At 39.3% G+C, this 17807-nt stretch overlaps 1 protein-coding gene and 2 long non-coding RNA genes across 3 annotated transcripts in view; 2 read left to right on the top strand and 1 right to left on the bottom strand.

Annotated features, from left to right (window-relative positions):
* agbl4 (ATP/GTP binding protein-like 4) overlaps positions 1–17807 on the top strand; it is a 262269-nt gene that overhangs the window by 156835 nt on the left and 87627 nt on the right. The window lies entirely within an intron of this gene.
* The window catches only part of LOC117950732, a 259475-nt gene that overhangs the window by 94397 nt on the left and 147271 nt on the right, over positions 1–17807 (bottom strand). The window lies entirely within an intron of this gene.
* Positions 9214–11314, top strand: LOC117950731. The gene is made up of 2 exons (XR_004657980.1): positions 9214–9372; positions 11231–11314. It is a non-coding gene; the product is annotated as an uncharacterized LOC117950731 (long non-coding RNA).

Consider the following 17807-nt stretch of genomic DNA (forward strand, 5'->3'; position numbering starts at 1 on the left):
AGTTAGCAGTTGGCGGAATCAGACTTTTGTCACACACCTCAAATCATTTGAGGCTTATTTCAGCCCAATTGTCCATCATGAAGGATAGAAAATGAGTGCATTCACCCTACTGCTAAGGATAATAAATCAACAATATCGAGACAGATTACAGGCGCCAGTTACACAGGCTAGTGCCTGCATGCTAAGTTCCAACGGAACTTGACTACAATGACTGATGGTTTCAAATAGCTGTGGATGTGTGCATGAGTGAGTGAGATGAGTCGTACCTCCCTCACTCCTTCCATCCTTTTTCACTCCTCCTTCCTTGGTTGCTGTGGAAACGGGCGGGTAGATTTGAGGTTCCTGTCACCTACTGTTCCCCTGGAGTTGGTAAACTTTAGTGCGCACATGATGTGGAGGGTGAACAGAGAAAGCATGCAAGCTCACAGGCACACAGACATACAGTTGTACACACAACACACGCACACACACTAGGGCTGCACGAAATGAGAAAAATATGCGATAAGATTGTTAATGTTTACTCAGTTCTGTATTTCTGCTGCTTTCACTATTCTGCTAAAATACAAAAAAAAATGCTTGTTTAATTCAACCCTTGTAATGTATTTGGGTCAAATTGCCCCATTTCAAATTTTTAAAAGAAGAAAAATGGTACAAGTTACATTTTTCTCTACCTAAAAATCCACGGCATTACCTTATTTTCTGTGATAAACATGTATTTTGACTCAATTCAAAACATTATTCTGTACATGACACTTCCATAGTGGATTTTTAACATGAATTATAACCTTATGACAAAAACAATTCCCACTTCCATTTTTAATTGTGTGTTAGTGAAGACTGATTACGTTATCTCAATTGTTTGAAATTGAGATAAAGACCATATTTGGTAATAGATTATGAAGTAACATTTTATTACAGAATTGTTTTTAAAACCCCAAATATGTCACGGGTCAGACCCGAGGGACACGAGAGGGTCCGGGACGAGAAGACAACACAAGGGTTAAAAAAAACGAAAGAAAATATGTTCTTTTATCAAACAAGTTTAACATTGACATGAGTATAAAAGGCACCACTAAAACAAATGACAGTATCTTCTACTGATAATTAACACAATATATTACGATATGTTGCAGATGTGTATATTGCGCCAGTTGATATTGCGACAACGATAAATAAACAATATATATTGTGCAGCTGTAACACACACACGCGCACATACACTAGCAGTGTCTTGAGAGAAATCTGACCATCTGACCTCAATGTTCAGTGCTTTCTCTATTGACTTCAGGACTGCAAAGGGAAAAGAAGGACCAGCGGTGAGAGAGTACTATAGAGAGGGCACTTGAAAAGTCAGTAACATTTTCCTGCTTGGTTTGTCTAATAGAGACTCCTTGTAGTATGCCATTGTGGAGCTGTCAAACTGCCTTCCTATGCATTCAGAGTGATGCTCGAGAGGTACATAACGCCTTGTCTAGGGCTCCTCCAGTGTCCATCTTCATTCATGGATCAATAGTTGTCCTAATTTTGGATTCCTTCTCCTTCCTCTCTCTTCTTCTTCTTCTCTCTCTCTTCTTCCCCTCATTCGTCTTTGACAGGGCAACCCTAAATGTCTGCTTTAACTAGCTGCTCTCAGCCTTCCTCAAAACACATTTACATACACATCAATCACCCTGTCAAATGTAAAGGCATGACGCCGTGTAAAAACCAGAATTGGATTATGGCCTTGTCTCATCCCTGACACTGACTGCTTGGCTGGCTAGCTGACTAGACTGTTGATGCACAAGTTAAACAGCATGAATTGTTTTTGGCTGGTGTTTTTCGCATAGTGCCTAGTGTGTACCACATGCATATTTCCCTGTGCCAGACAAGGTCTGTGATATCCAAAGAAACGTCTCTTTTCTTACACACATTCCTTTGCTTGTAAATTAGCTTTCATGCTGTTATTTTGATTGTAAAGTATTTCCTAATGCAACATAATAATTTATTTAGAAATTGAAGATATAAAGAAGTGATTACAGTAAGGAACACAAACATACAGTACATGAACTAGGGGCACCTGGGTAGCTCACCTGGTTGACTGTGCACTCCAAAGTCTCAAGCGATCGTGGGTTCAATTCCAACCTCCGGCCCTTATCATGTCATTTCCCCTCTTTCACCTTTTCCTGTCTGGGACTTTGCTGTCTAATAAAGGTTTAAAATGCCCCAAAACAAACATGCATAAGCATGTGTATACTGTAGTGTAAGATTGTAACAGCCACGATGAACACTTGTATCAATGTGATTGGATGTTACTAGTCAACGTGTAGCAGCCTATGTAGTGTGAATAAAGCAGCTGATTCAAGTGTGACTTCAGCGCTTTGCCTGAACTTAAGCTATATTAGCAGCTGCAGTTTCAATAGAACTGTACTGACATGCCTGAAAACCCAGATGAGCTTTTTCAGATTCAGTGCTCCAATACACACCAAGGCATTACAACAATGTTACGTGTACCTGTTACAAAGACATCTGTTACAACTGTTTTCTGATCTGCCACAGCTATGATTACATTTTGGTTGAGTTTAGGCATGAGAAATAGGATTTATAAGCTATTCACAATTTAAAAAAAGGACAACTTAACCAGCAGCATTTGGTCCAGTGAAAATTTTCATTAAAAAATGTGAAGGTCCTCTGAAGGTAAGTTCAAACAGTAGAGCCTGAGGTTAAGGGTGAGGAAAGTAAGGAGAAGAGCAACGGGTTGATGCAGAAAACCCTCTGTGGTCAGAGCTTGAAGACAGAAGCATGTATCACCAGGCCCATCATCATGGCTCATTTGAGTGTTTGATCCTCGCAGAGGCACGACACAGAGTTCATACCACCCAAGGGTGGCGTCTCAGTAGCTTATATTAGCAAACACTGTATGGTGAGAAAAAGGAAGCTTAACCCCTGGGGTACTGCAATCCATTGGTGTATTAGCCCCCTTATACATTCATTCAAACGCTGGTAATTAACAAGTACTATGGCGTACTGTAAATGCTATTTTTGCACTAATGTGTGTGCTGAGTGAAAAATATCACAGTATCTCCAGCCTGGTAATTAGAGTGTATTTATGGCAATTAAGGCTTCTGCTTCTGCCTGTGAGGGACTAACTGAAAGAATTCTTAATGTCTGACCCTGAGATATGTATAATTTAACACATGCTACTGTGTAATACCAACACTATCGTCAGTTAGTGTGCTACATTTCAAACAAACTGTAGCTGTTTACACTCTTCACGAGGGTTTGTTGATTGAAAGTTGATCTCGGCGGGTATACATTCTTAATATGGTGACACAGGCAGTTTGACACCATAGTGACAGTTAAATGTGGTGATCTGCCCTATGTTTTCATTCTGTTCACTGCATTATGCTACTGTATAGTGGCAGAGAGTTTGACCAGGAATATTTCACAATCCAATTACCAGGTGAAATTGGCTGTTTAATTTAACAGCCTCAATGAAGCCGCTGTGCCAGAATGATGGCCATTCAGTTAGCACCCGAACACCACCCCAAGCAGCATGCTTTCTCTGGGAAAACTTTATGTGTGTGTGTGCGTGTGCGTGTGTGTGTTGGTATATTGTTCAAAGTGCATTGAAAAAAGTCCAGAAAAAATATAAATCAAGCAAGGTGATGATAACTTTGGCGTTGACACTGTGATCCATCGTCTTGCCTTCACACTGACTGTTTTGATTTTAGCCAGCAGCAGGCTGCGACTGAAAGGCTTTCTACCGAAATATAATTGTTTAGGAGTAATGAGCTGGAAAAAAAGGACAAAAAAAAGGGGAAAAGCAATAGACAGAGAGCTTGAAGAGTGTCTATTAGATGGAGAGGAAAAATTGAACGCACTATAGTAAACATGACATGATAAAACAAGCTGCAATTTGGAGGTATGCATGTAATCACCGCCTCCCAGTACCGCTGTCTCTGTCTTTGTGGTCAGACTGGACTGGATTTATTTTTTATAGATAGACTATTTGATCAATAGATAAAGAATTGTCGCAGCTCTAGTTTTAACCACACCCAGCTGTGCTGTAGCTTTTCACTACAATGCAACAGGGTCTGAAAACGACATGTTGGCTTGACAAATTGGCAGCACAAGCGGGATGAATTGCTCTTTTAATTCTTGCCCCAACGTTTTCCCAGCCAAGGGTAGCCCGACATCTCTTTGTGACAAGAGATATACTAACGTTTTGGAATTCCTGCACCCCATTTTATCAAGTAAATGTCTTTAATAGCACAAATCAGTTGACTGAGAATTAGCATACTGCATGTTTTTCACTGTAGGATTTGTTTTTTAAAGGTCACCATTTTGCAGTTTAGTGTAGACTTACTCCATTCTTGCTTTGGCCAGCAGAATGTCTGCATTCAAGATCTCCCTCTGATACCCAGAGGAGAAAAGGACAAGTAAGCTTGGAGGAAATCCTTATCTGACTAGGACAGCACAGGTTATTATAAGAAAGTATTCTGTATGTGTGTGTAGTAAAGTTTTCTTAATCTGTATTACTCTGTAGCAGAGCGGTTTATTTGTAAATTAGATGACTCGTACATTTTTGTTTATTTATTTGTTTATTTCAAAGGATCCCCATTAGCTGACGCCGAGATGACAGCTAATCTTCCTGGGGTCCAAACAATACATACAAAAGACAATAAATACAACCAAAATTACTCACGAACATATATATAAATTCACAAACAAAACTGACAATACAAAAAGTATTAACACACTAAATATAATAAAGAATAGTATAGCACATGATACAACCTCCCTCAACAAATCCAGACAAAATTATGATATCGAAAACAAATGTAATCTAAGACTTTTTTTAAAACCAGTTTTTCCCTTGTTGTCCCGAATCCCAACTGGAAGATTGTTCCAATATATTATTGACTTATAAAACACAGTCCTCTTCATACAGTCAGATTTAGGTAGTGGTAAAGAAATCTGTCGACTATTCACCCCTCTTGTAAAATGTGAATGCATATCTGAGCAATAAGTTATATTATCATAAAGAAATTTAGGAATCCCAGTATTAATAATCCCATGAAAATATACTAACATATTAGTTATGTTACATATATGTTAACATACTGGCCCACATGACTTTGAGGGCCAGCAAGGGCAAGGAAGAGATACTAGGTTGAGCAGATACCAACTGATTTTGCTCAAGACTAAAGAAAAGAAATACAGAGAAAGGGATAGAGAGAGCAGCAAGCTGTCTGAAAATCATCAAACTTTCCACTCTTCCTCAGATCAAAATTACAACCTGAGATGGGAATGAGAATTTTAATTAGAACTCGGGGCTATCTCATCTCAGTGTATGTGTGGAGCTAAAAGACTAATTCCCACAACACATTTACACATCCCCCACCCCTACCTTCACAGGCCACTTTGTCCGTTATTTAATGGGCTTTTTGTTATCTATCTACTTGGGTTTGCCAGGTACTTAGAGCCCATCCATTGGAATATTAGGTATTCTGATGAGGTAGGCAGCTGTGTGCTCCACGCAGATGGTGCCTGCTGTAATCAGCACTCTCAAAAGAACGGCTCTGATATCTCCCCCAAACTTATCCTTTTTATGATTACAAAACACAGTGCTGCAAATTGTTTTGAACAAGATAGATTATTTACTGGCAGCATAAAAGACAGGGGTGCCCAACAATTCAATCCCTTTCAGGTTGATTCGCTTTGCTGAGTGCACTCTCTTAGATGAGGACATTTTTGTAATAGCGACCATGAATAGCATTCAGATTCTCTCTCTCCAAATGGAAGTATTATGTGATATAATTGGTAGAAATGTAGACCTTGTAGAAATGCTGTACAGTGTGTTCAAACTGGTTGTCAGTGTAATCAAGGACAGGGTCATAACCTTAGGATAGGCTGGGCTGCGCTTGATGAAATCAATTGGTTAAGAGTCAAATATCAGAATAAACCCAACCATAGAAAAACTTAACTGTGTCAATGGCACTCCAAAACATAAAAGTGGAGAGTCAGACAGCATTGGTGCTGTCAGTTACTGTGTGCACGATGTGGAAAAACCATCTGGCTTGCGTTATTGTCTAGACTATCTGCAGATTTCATTTACACCTCATAATCAGAATGCATGATTTTAGCAGGAAATGTGAGGCACTGGGGATGGTTATAGTATTGCAGACTATTATTTTTTGTTCTGTTCTGTAAAATATGTAACTTGCAGTGCTGGGATTTGGAGCTGTTTATTAAACAAGGATAGTAAGACTAAGAGGAAGGCATGGAGGCTGGTTACTAAGTTCTTCTCATTCTCAAACCCCACCCTTTTTGTATGTGTTTGCATTTGAGTATTTCCAACATTACAGAGAATAGAGGAAGTAAGCGTTGTCAGGTATAGGCTGGGACCTTATCAATGAAGCGGCTCAGCCTGTAATTAGCGGTATAATCACCTCCCTAATTCAACCACTGCTCAGCGTCTTACCCAGCTCACTGCTCCTCGCCCTCTCCCTTCTTTTCCCCGCCTCTCATACTTTGTTTCCAAACAACACCTGTCTATCTCTTTCTTAATGACATTTTTTTGGCCATATGTATCTTTTTTTCATTCCTTTCTCCCTCCTTACCTTTCTTCCTTCCAACCTGACACCTCTGTCCTTCAACCGTGTGGATCTCGAGCCAAATGATTGAATTCTTCTCATTAGTAGTGCATTGGGCCAACATGCCCGCAGGGAGACAGAGCGATCTTAGTACTGAACAGCTCAGCAGAGCTCTGAGGGGTCAATGAGCTGGTTAAGAAGTGATGTTTAATACTATACTGCTGGGGGATGGGGAGTATTTTAGTTTTCTTCACTTGTGCCTAGGTGATTTACTATATACTGTATGTATGGGCAGAATGTATGCAGACACAAACACCTCAAGGGAGTGTGGTCAAAGCAAAATGATATTCCTTAATTGAGTAGGACTTTTGTAAACAAACTTACAAACATGTTAACAGGGTAAATAAAGTACTAAACAGTCATTAAAACCAAAAGAGAGGACTTTTTTTCACAGAATTCCTTCAGTGCTGCACATACCCAACAGTCCTCAGCGAGTATCTTTATACAACAACACCATAATGTAATATCCATTATAACTTGTTTCCTTCTTTTTAAAGCTTTTCTGAAGCATTTATTTCTATATAGTGTCAGAGTGCTTGAGGCATTCTTAAGTGCAGAGACCAGATGGGGTATGGAGTGCTTTTTCAGTATTTATAATAATAGTAGCACAGCCAAACAAGCACTCCACTAAGAAAAAAATTACAAACTGTACTGCTAAGCAGCTCAGACGAACCATATTACCAATATGCTTAGAAACTAAGAGGAGAATACTTGTGTTTAAAAATGAAACAGGCATACTTCAGGGAAGAGGATAGTACTGGCTCATACCAAGACTTACTTAAATTAGAGTATAAATAGAGGAAATATGTAATTGACTATAAAAAGAAAGATAAAATCAGATTATTTTTGCTGTGACCAACAACATGGTGTAATGGATTACACATTTTTGGTTAAATTTGACCAATGGAATTCACTTTTTTTGTGTGGATTATCTAAATAAATTGGGAGTTGTCACAGGCTATACTTTACTCACAGTATCCAAAAATGAAGAATTGCAACACTTACATAATTTATCGTACATATCGTAATTATTTAGTTGCCTAAATGCACAGACCACATTGTCTTCTACACTGCAACATATTTGGCGCATGGCTATAGCATAATGTCCAAGATTTTAATTTATCTTCAAATGTAAGTAGATTCAGTTCAAAGAGGAGCATCATCTGCCTGTATAACCCTATTTGCTTAGTTATGTATACTTACATTGTATTGTGGTGCAGCAGTACATTTGTACGTGTGAACTCTGCATCTCACAGACAAATCCATCAAGCTCCTCTTAGGATAAGCCAGACTAGACTCTCTTTCCACCCCATTATGTACATCATGTCTTGGGGTGTGATGCTTTTAAAAGGAAGTACAACAATATTTTTTAAGCAAAACCTGGAATTATTCTCATCAATACATTTCTAAATAATATGTCACATCACAGTTTGCCCTGTAGCCTGTTATATTTGGCCAGCTGTGTTAAAAGCACCCTTGATAAGTTTTACCATTTAATCTGGATCCAGTATTTAATGTAGCCCAACGACCAGACCTACATCAAGATGTTGGGTCTGGGAACTCACCGTTGGCAGGGCTCAATCCGAGGGGCGGGATAAACGGTTGTCTTTCAATTCCCTCTGAACGCAATTGGATAGCGCTGCAACCAACCAGAGCACCAAAAGTTGATAGTTCATCTGTGTTCAGGTATGACTGCCAAAAAAGGCTTTGGGAACATTGAGAGTACACAGACTATAATGCAGCCACCATGGGGCCACTTGGCACGTAGCCTTTCTTGTGCTGTTCTGTAATGTGATTTGTCCTGACTATTGATACCCCAAAACGCCCTAAGCCCCCCCAACCCTCTCGTTAGCCCCCACCCACTCCACTTCACTCCCACTTCCAATTTCCACACTAACCCAATTAGCATCTCGTCAATAATGCTCAGCATTTCATTTTGCTGCTTTAATTAACAAATTCAATTTGCTTGAAACTGCTGTGAAAACAAATTAAAAGCACGGCAAATTAAAAGCCCTCAGTTCCAGCATATAAGGTGATTACAGATGCATCAAACCACTTTTTTCTTGTTTGTTTTATCTCAGGAGAGAAAAAGAGATTCTTAGAAGAGGGGAGACATTGAGTGAGGTGCTAGGGTAGTTTAAGATCTGAAACTGCAGGGGAGGGGAAACTAGCCCGGGCAACATGGAGGATGGGAGTAGTTGGGGTGAGGTTGTTGCTGGTGCACTTATTTTCCATAGGGAAAACTACTAATTAACAATATGAATTCTGTCCTAGCAGGTTAACACCTTATGTTTGAGGCATTTCAATATAAGACAATTCTGGACTATGCTAAGTAACACTTTAGTTGAATGGGTGTGCATAAGACTGAAACAACACGTGTCATGAACATGGAGTCTTTTATAAATACTTATGACTACATTAAGTGTCATTCGGTGAGTTATGACAATTTTAATGCAAAGTTTGCATTGCTTGAGATGTTTGTGTTGTAATGACTTGATTAAGCAAGATAAGATTGAGCAATATAACCTGTCAGTGTCTTTGTTATAACTTGACATTAACCTAGACAACAAAACCAGGCCTAATTATCAAACCTTACAGAAACTTTTTAGCTTTATGTGTTAACATTACATTAAACTTTCATAAGTGATTGGTTTTTACATTGGCTGTCATGAGACCATTATAATTGTGTCAGGAATAATCTTCCTTGACCTCAAGGAAAGTGAAACAATTTGGACTGGTATGGAGCTAGATTTATTTCTTTATTACATGCGAGAAAATAAATGATCTCAGAGAAAAACAATGTTTGAGAGAAAATGTTTTCATACCAATAGCAAAAAAATAAATTTGAAAATAAAAAAAAGTTTAAATATGAATATTTATATTTTTTAAAATTATTTCTGAGGAAAAAAAAATCTTTCTCAAAATACTTTTTTTTATTAAAAGGTAACAGAAGCAGGCTGGCTGCTAGTTAGTCCGCGCTCAACTGAGGCCGCGCATCCATGCCGGTGACAATGGTGTAATGATTCAGATCGACTTCAAATTTATATTTAAACTTTTTTTAGTCTCATATATTGTTTTTTGCAATTGGTATGAAAACCTTTTCTCTCAAATATTTTTTTTTCTCTCATAAAATGCTTTTTGTTATCAGTTTGATAACGTTTTCTGTCATTTTTTTTTTCCTCTCAGATCATTTATTTTCTTGCATGTAACAAAGAAACAAATCTAGCTCCATAGACTGGTCCATTAAGATGTCATAAAGTTTGATCACTCTGTCAAATGCTTTTATAACGGTGTCATAAATTATTCCCTTGACCTCCGATGATATCATTTGTGTGCATATTTAAATGTCCAATATGTTATATTTACTCTATTAAACCAAATTACCACAGTATGTCTGCAGATAAGATAAAATACCATATTTTCTGACATATATGCTAAAGCCAGTATTTTCTCCTTTTACCATTCTGGGCCGGAATGTCTGTTTTTGTTTTGGCCTGTGTGTTGTTGTCATGCAAACACTCAAACAGCTGTGTTGTTTTCAACGCAAACAAGCAAAAATAACGTGCTGCAACAATGATAGCAGCAACCTAACGAACTGGATTAACAGAGACACATTAATTCTACCCAACCTAAAAACAAACTAGGCATCTTTCTTAACAGTTGCATGAGCAGAGATGGAGTAAAACACAGGTAAATGTTAAAGATGCTTTTAAAAGATGGAGACAGCTTAGAGCCCTAAGGATAGCAGAGTTGGCAAATTTCCATTCATGTGTAATGTACAAGCTGCTTTTAGTAACAAAAAATTTAGACCATGCAAAAACAAATATTTTTATTCATCCACACATAAACAATAAAATAAATAAATAAAAAACTCTGGAAAGTAGTAGAACCGAAACTGCTCCAGCGAAGAGAATGGATTGTTCCCGCCAGCAGCTAAGTTCACAAGATTTTGTCCACATTTCAATATGTGAGAAGAATTTGTGAAGTGCAGATATCAGCATTCTGAATTCCGTCCATCTTCCAAAATCTAACACTTATATCCAAATAAGTCATGCCCAAAGCTGCATAGCACTTTTTCTGGTTTACCTCAGCGTAGTATATATCCACAACGTTCCACTTCCCAGATTGCTCTGTTGCCGCCGGAAATTCCAAGGGATGTCACTCTTTTCGGCCGGATGTCAATTACCTAATACGCTGTCTTTGTGTTGGAAATTTTAAACTCTGATCGATTCATGAGGACTATGGTTAACTGCTCCTGATCTGTCCAATCTTAAGTTTTCTGTTGAACAACTAAAACAACCTTTGTATGTATAGAGGCATGTACATGAAGAAGAAAATGAGAGGAGCTGGGTTTGCGCTATCCTTGTGTAATGTTATCTGCTGTGACTGAGTTATGTGAAAAGTTGAATGTTTTATCTAATACATGTAATTTTAAAAATAACATATTATTTGGCAGTGGATACATTGGAAAGTGTAAAATTCTGTCAATATTTTTTCCATGCTTGATGATAAAAACTCAAGAAGCTATTAATCTTAATACATGACACATTTCTTTTTATCCTGCTGAGCTATGGCGGCAGAGCTCTTGACTCCAGGGGGTTAAGATGTCATAAAAGTTATAAGACCAGTTTGACGACAGTGAATACAGTACTAAAGTGATTTACTGAGCTTTGGACAGATAAGGTGAGCTTTAGGCTATTCGTTGCTAATGTAACCACTATATACAATAAGATAAGATAAGATAGACTTTATTAATCCCACACTGGGGAATTCCTGTGGTACAGCTGCTCAAAAGAAAAAAAGCTACATACATCAGAATAACACAAATACAACTTTAAATAGACAAATGACAAGAATTATACAGAAAATATTATAAGGAATAGAAAAAATAGAATTAGTTATAATAATAATAGTAATAATACAAACATATTAACACAATAAACACCCTTATATAAACAGACAGAACACATACACATATATACTGATGAGTAAGGCGCAGATGAATTGAAATGACATATTGCACAGTTGGAGGTGACATAGAGTAATAAATATGCATAGTGCAGAATATTGTCCAGCGATGGCTCATTTTGCAGAAACAGATAGCAGTGCTACATTATGATTGATTTGATTATGATTTTGTCTTTCCGGGTTTGGCTCCTTGCCCTCCAGGGCTGAGTCAGCTAATTGGACAGCTGTACAGCTAACCGAGCTAACTAGCTAACGGCATCTATCCTCGGTAGCACATTCACTGTCGTTATGCTGGTGTCTTCCGTTCACCGTTATACATTTGACAGTGTAATCAAACTTTATGATATCTTATCTCTCAAGTTTAATGTTAACTTGTGTATTGTCCTTGTTCAAATAAAATACATTTAAATTATTACAAGTCAAAATGGTTTAATTTTACTTGGTGAAGGACATTTTTCATGACACAATATAATGGTCTCATAACATCCCATGTAAAAACCAACCACTTACGACAGTTTCATGTAATGTTACCACATAAAGCTTAAAATAGTTTCCTTTCATTTGATAATTAATTTAGTTAATGTCAAGTTTTCACAACAAAAACAATGCTAACTTTGCATTAAAAGTTTCATAATTTACCGAATGACACTTAATGACAACAGTCATTAACATCCATAAAGACTTCTTTAGGTTCATGACATGTGTCATGAAGTGTTATCCAATGCTACAATAACTTTAGAAGAGTAGAACACTTAAAATTGCCACCCTCTGCCAGGTTAGCAGTGTCTCAGACCCTAATCATTGTACATGGTAAACCCACATGGAAGTAGCCCCTTGTTATGGGGCTGGGCAACTGACATAATTTTCCAACAGTTGGGCATGTGAAGTAACTGAGGTAGTTAAAAACTCCACAGTGGAAGGGCGCCAGGTGGATGAGGTTCAGCATAATATTATGAAGGGTCTTGGCATCCTTCTCCTTTTTGTCTTGGAAGGGCAATCTGGATTCCATCCTTGTCGTAGAAAAGTGGACCAGCTCTTAAGCGTCACAATTATAGTTTTTCTGTATGCTGGGCTCTGTCACTGCTGTACCATGTCATCAGTTATGTAATTCCCATGAACACACTTTTAATGTCCAACCAAAGAGAGTGTTGAGTTTATTGGCCAAAAGATTGCATGTCTGGTCCTTGCAGATGACGGATAACTCAGCAAGTCCTGCTGGCTTCATTAAGAATTGAAACTGCCTTGGAAGCCGCCTTGGAATTGTGGCCAGCATCTTCAAGTCTGAGTCCATGGATCTCATGCAAGAACAAAACAAACACCACAGTTTTGGACTCAAGCCTTTGATAGTATCTAAAAAGGCAAGATAATTTAAACAAGAAGCAGAAATTTGTTTCCTTTACTGTTGAGCATGTTGGGACATGGTGAGGAAGGAAGGAGCCATTTTAGATGGTTAAGGCAGCTGTTCAGGACACTGCTCAGAAACCTGCCTTCAAGTGAATCCTTGGAAGTCCAACTGGGAAGAGACCCCAGAGCAGATCCATTATATGGAAGGGTTAACTTATCCCATCTAGCCTGGGAATGCTTCGGGATCCCCATGAGGTAGATGATGTGGCTTTTATTTTGTGTATCTTCTTCTCCATGTGCTGTGGATCTGTATTCATGCTGTCTGCTGGCCTCCATTTCTTCTCTGCATGAAACTGATGGCTCGGTCGTTGTTTGTTGTTGGGAAACACACTCTCAAGATTCCCAGCAATCAGCAGGAAGGCAATGCTACGTATTAGATCTAATTTTTGCTGCTATCCCTGTCCCGCTATATTCCGACACAGACAGGTTACACAGAAGTAGACCCGACATGCTCCCTCAACAGCACTACTCAACCTTTTGACCTGCCCGGTTCTCACTCACTCGCGCCCACACACACAGACACACACAGACAGACACACACACACATACAAACACACACACACACACACACACACACACACACATACACAGCTAATGGAACTGGCAGTAAGCCAGGTAACGGTGATGGTCAATGTGGCTTTGTTTACCTCAGATGTTAAATTGATTTTTAGGTTCCAAGTCACAAGTCATTGGCAGCAAGCTGACCCTTTCCCGACAGAGAAACGGATGGAGAGGGAGACGAGCTATGCAGCATAACTTTCTCTCACTCCTTCACAGACACACTCAGTGCTACTTGTGAGCAATTTCTTTTTGTGAGTTTGTCCTCTTCAAACAAGTGTCCTTTAAACATCATCCTGCTTCATCTCTTTTTTTGTCTTTTTATATCTGAGTGTGTCCTCCATGCTTATCACCTTCGATTTTGTCTCAGTTCCACTCTTATTCTATAAGCTGTGATTAGAAGTTATCAGACACCAAACAGTGCATCCATCTGGTCCACACAGCAACATCTGGAGAGGGTGTTGGTTGTTTTGACATGGGGGATAGACGCACACGTACCTCACATCTTGCCATTTAATTTTATGTGTTGTTGTTTTTGTTTGCTGCCTTTGTGTTTCACTGCAACTCTTCTCCTCCTCCCTTTCTTTCCTCCACTAGCAGCTAATTATTGTCCCGCTTAATTACCAGTTACACAGTAGTCCAGCCTAATTCAGCTTTAAAGAACTATTCAGCACTCCATTCCAATACCTGATTGAACTCTGCTAAATGGAAAAGTTGTGCTGGAGAAAACACACAACATTTTGTTTAATTTATTTTCTAATATGTCTCTCACTGTCTGGTTACTTAAAGATAACAGACATTTGAATTTGTTTTGGGGGATATCATGAAAAAATAAAAAATAACAAGTTCTGAAATTGAAAAAGGTGGAAAGACACAGGAGAGGAGAGTTGTTCCAAGGCTTGCACACATTCACCACTCTTGTTGGATCCATAAAGACAATAAACCAATAGGAACATACACGTCTCCTGACCTTCAGCTCCAATTAGGCCCTGAGGAAAGATGGGTGAACTTTTCAACCTTACATCTTGTGTATTGATACTACAATAGGGTTGGTCAGTAGACAGGGTGATCGACGAGTCAATACTCAAGTACACTGTTGTGCTGGAACACAAGTTTCAGTGGCAAAACTTTAAAGGTTTGTTGGCATCTCTGAAAGAAATCTCATATGGAACAATCTCAGTTCCATTTTCCAGTTCATACAGTTGATTGAAGACCCTTTAAAGAAAATGATGGAAATATACAATTTTAAAACAGGCTGTACTTTTCACCATATTACTGGCATTGGGGTGTTTCTTGAAGACGCAAAGTTTTTTTCACACAGCAGAAGAGGTCGCACACTGTAATATAATAGAACGGCGCTCTTAAACTTGTTAACGAAGATCACCATGGCTTTTTGTTGTAACTTTATAACATAACCATTAATACCTGCTAAACTAAACTAACTGTCTTTAAAAGGGTAAAACACCACGGCACACAACAATTTGAGACATACACAATTTGCATAAACACTATTGTTTGTACAGTTAAAAATTGTATAAAAAAACAGCTGGTAATGTTGGGTCACATTATAGCTGCTAGTTAGCATAACAGTCACAGTTGCTACTGCACATTCAAGAACAAAGAATAATACTCTGGATAGTAGAATAAGCCATAAACCTAAATAAAGGCCCAGTCATGCGAAAGAAAGAAAATACATTGATGTACCATGAAACTGCCAGAATCTTAATGTTCTGGTCATACCAACCCAGCAGCATGTAGACGGTGGTCCATTGATTGCGGTTCACCAACTTTGCTACCAACAAAGCATGTCTTTGCAGTGGGCTACAGGTGTTGTGCCAAAAAGTGATTATCTGCCAAAACCCTAAATGCAAATGATATGAATGAAATTAATCATACACAAACATCTTTTCATGTTTTGTTCCCTGTTGTGCACATTTCTCTAGTCGTTCTGCGCGCTGTAGCTGCTTCCCCAGCAGGCCTAGCCCAGTTCCCTGCTTTCCTCGACAGGGCCGCTCTTATAGTTAGATACAGTTCTGAAAAACAAACCAAGCAATCAGCCAGTTATGAACAGGCACATGCTCCAAACGGGCACTGCACTAATGCTTTAAATGAACAATGCTCTTGACCTGTAATTTTGGAACAGCCAGGCCTTGATCTCTGCTCAATAGTGATGTTGGGTTGACCTGACTCTGTGTCTGCTACTGGGTGGGCTTTGATCCGGCGTTCGGTGTTAAATACCAGGTCACTCACCATATCTGCACTCCATCAGCCAGGGGTCAATCACAGCCCAATTGGGAAATGATGACAGGACAAAGTCCTTATCTGCGTGTGTGCAATTGTGTGTGTTGAGTTATCAAGTATGCTATCAGTGTCCTCAAGTCATTGATTGATCCCCTGTGTCAAGACACTGTCATCGATTCTTTGCCAGGTCACAGAGGAAACTCTTGGCTCAACGGGGGCTCTTAGGTTACCCATGTGTGCATGCATGTGATGCAGAGGCACACACCCACTATGTTCAAAATGGATGGTAAAACTAGAACTTCATATTGTATAAACACGTGAGCGTTACTTTAACGATCTAAGGGCATGGCGTGAAGCACATGGCACAGGTGCATTTAGGGCGTGTCCAAATCCACTTTTGCTAGTTTGACGGCAGAAAATGGGTCCCTGTGCTGGCCACATGGTTCAAAAGGGTTGTACTTAGGGTCTTTATTAATTCATAGGTTGTGTTTTGGGCGTAACATGCAATGAACCAATCAGAGTGTCATCTTCCATTCCCTTTAAAAGCTAGGCGTGTTTGTACCTTAGTGCATTGCTATTATGATGGCGGACCAGTCAGTGGTTGTCTCGGCACATGAGGACCTTATGCAGCCAGGAGGTGACTTGTATTGCTTTTTTTCTTTAGCTTGTCCAGAGCTTATCTATATAAAGGTGAAGAGATTTGTTCTCCAGTTGGCTGTCAGAGGCAGTAATGCACTTGTCATACTTGCACACTCAAACATTGATAATGCTTTAGTGAGGCCACAGGCAACCCTACCCTCAGTGTATGTGCTAACTAGAGTACATTTTGTTATTGTCTGGTTGGCAACATTTTGCTGTGCTGTTATTGGCCAGCTGCATCAAGTTACTGCCTTCAAAGTGGAAGTCTGAGTAATGAAAAAGATACAAGTGGGGCGCCGTGGTCATGCAGCCTAGACCCATGGGGTTCTTGTTAAAAAGCAGACGACCTGACAAACTGCCTATGACAGAAAGATGGAGGAAAGGGTCCTCAAAGCCAGCGTAGCTACTCTTTTAATTGGTCTTCATGAATAATGAATGAAATCAAGATGGAATTGAATCATGTTTTTTAACTGTCATGAGAAAAGGCAATGGCACGGCGTGAAATCACTTGGTGCGTGTGTCTGTGTGGCCACATGCATACAACATGTGTTTGTTTAACTTAATGCTTGCACATTTATGTGTCAGCATACATGTATTATCTGTGCATACCTGCTGTCGTGCACATTAGCAGATTCCAGCAGTCTTATTGTGAGTGCAACAACGGCAGCAACAGAGAGGACTGTGTGCCCATGTGCAGGTGGTCGTGGCTGTCCTCTCCCTCAGCTCAAGAGGAATCTGCTCTTTGCTCTCAGAAGAAATAAATCTTTTATTTGGTTTGTTGTATTTTTAACCAAGGGCTCTTGGTCACGCAACAAAGCCCTGCTCTCCATCCCCTCTGCTCCAATCCTCTCCCCTCCTCTCAGTCCCACAACACACCTGAAACTGTCATGCAAGTAGAGACATGGTCACATTTCTACCAAATTGAACTGATGCTGAATTATTTTCTAGTTTGAGTGGTTCTGGGTTCTTATAGGAAATTCTTAGGTGCCATATTTTTCAGTCAAGTCCAACAAATATAGGTCTTATCTCTGCTGCGCAAATCTAGTAAAAACAGTTCTTGAGCTTGAACTATGATATTACATATTGTTAATTTCAGGAAGCCTTATATCCTGAAAACCTGTGTTCCTCTGACAATAATATGTTATTGATCTTAGTGGCTAGACAGCCACACCCAAACATAACCTAAAAAGATCATCCCATTAGCTCATTCTTACCTCACCTCCCCTCCCCTCTTTGTAACCAAGGGACGATGACTAAGATGCAGTTAGACACAGAGACAGTGCTTTATTACAGTCCAGATATTGTGTGTGTGTGTGTGTGTGTGTGTGTGTGTGTGTGTGTGTGTGTGTGTGTGTGTGTGTG

Source organism: Etheostoma cragini, chromosome 9, assembly GCF_013103735.1.
Source record: "Etheostoma cragini isolate CJK2018 chromosome 9, CSU_Ecrag_1.0, whole genome shotgun sequence".
Lineage (NCBI taxonomy): Eukaryota > Metazoa > Chordata > Actinopteri > Perciformes > Percidae > Etheostoma > Etheostoma cragini.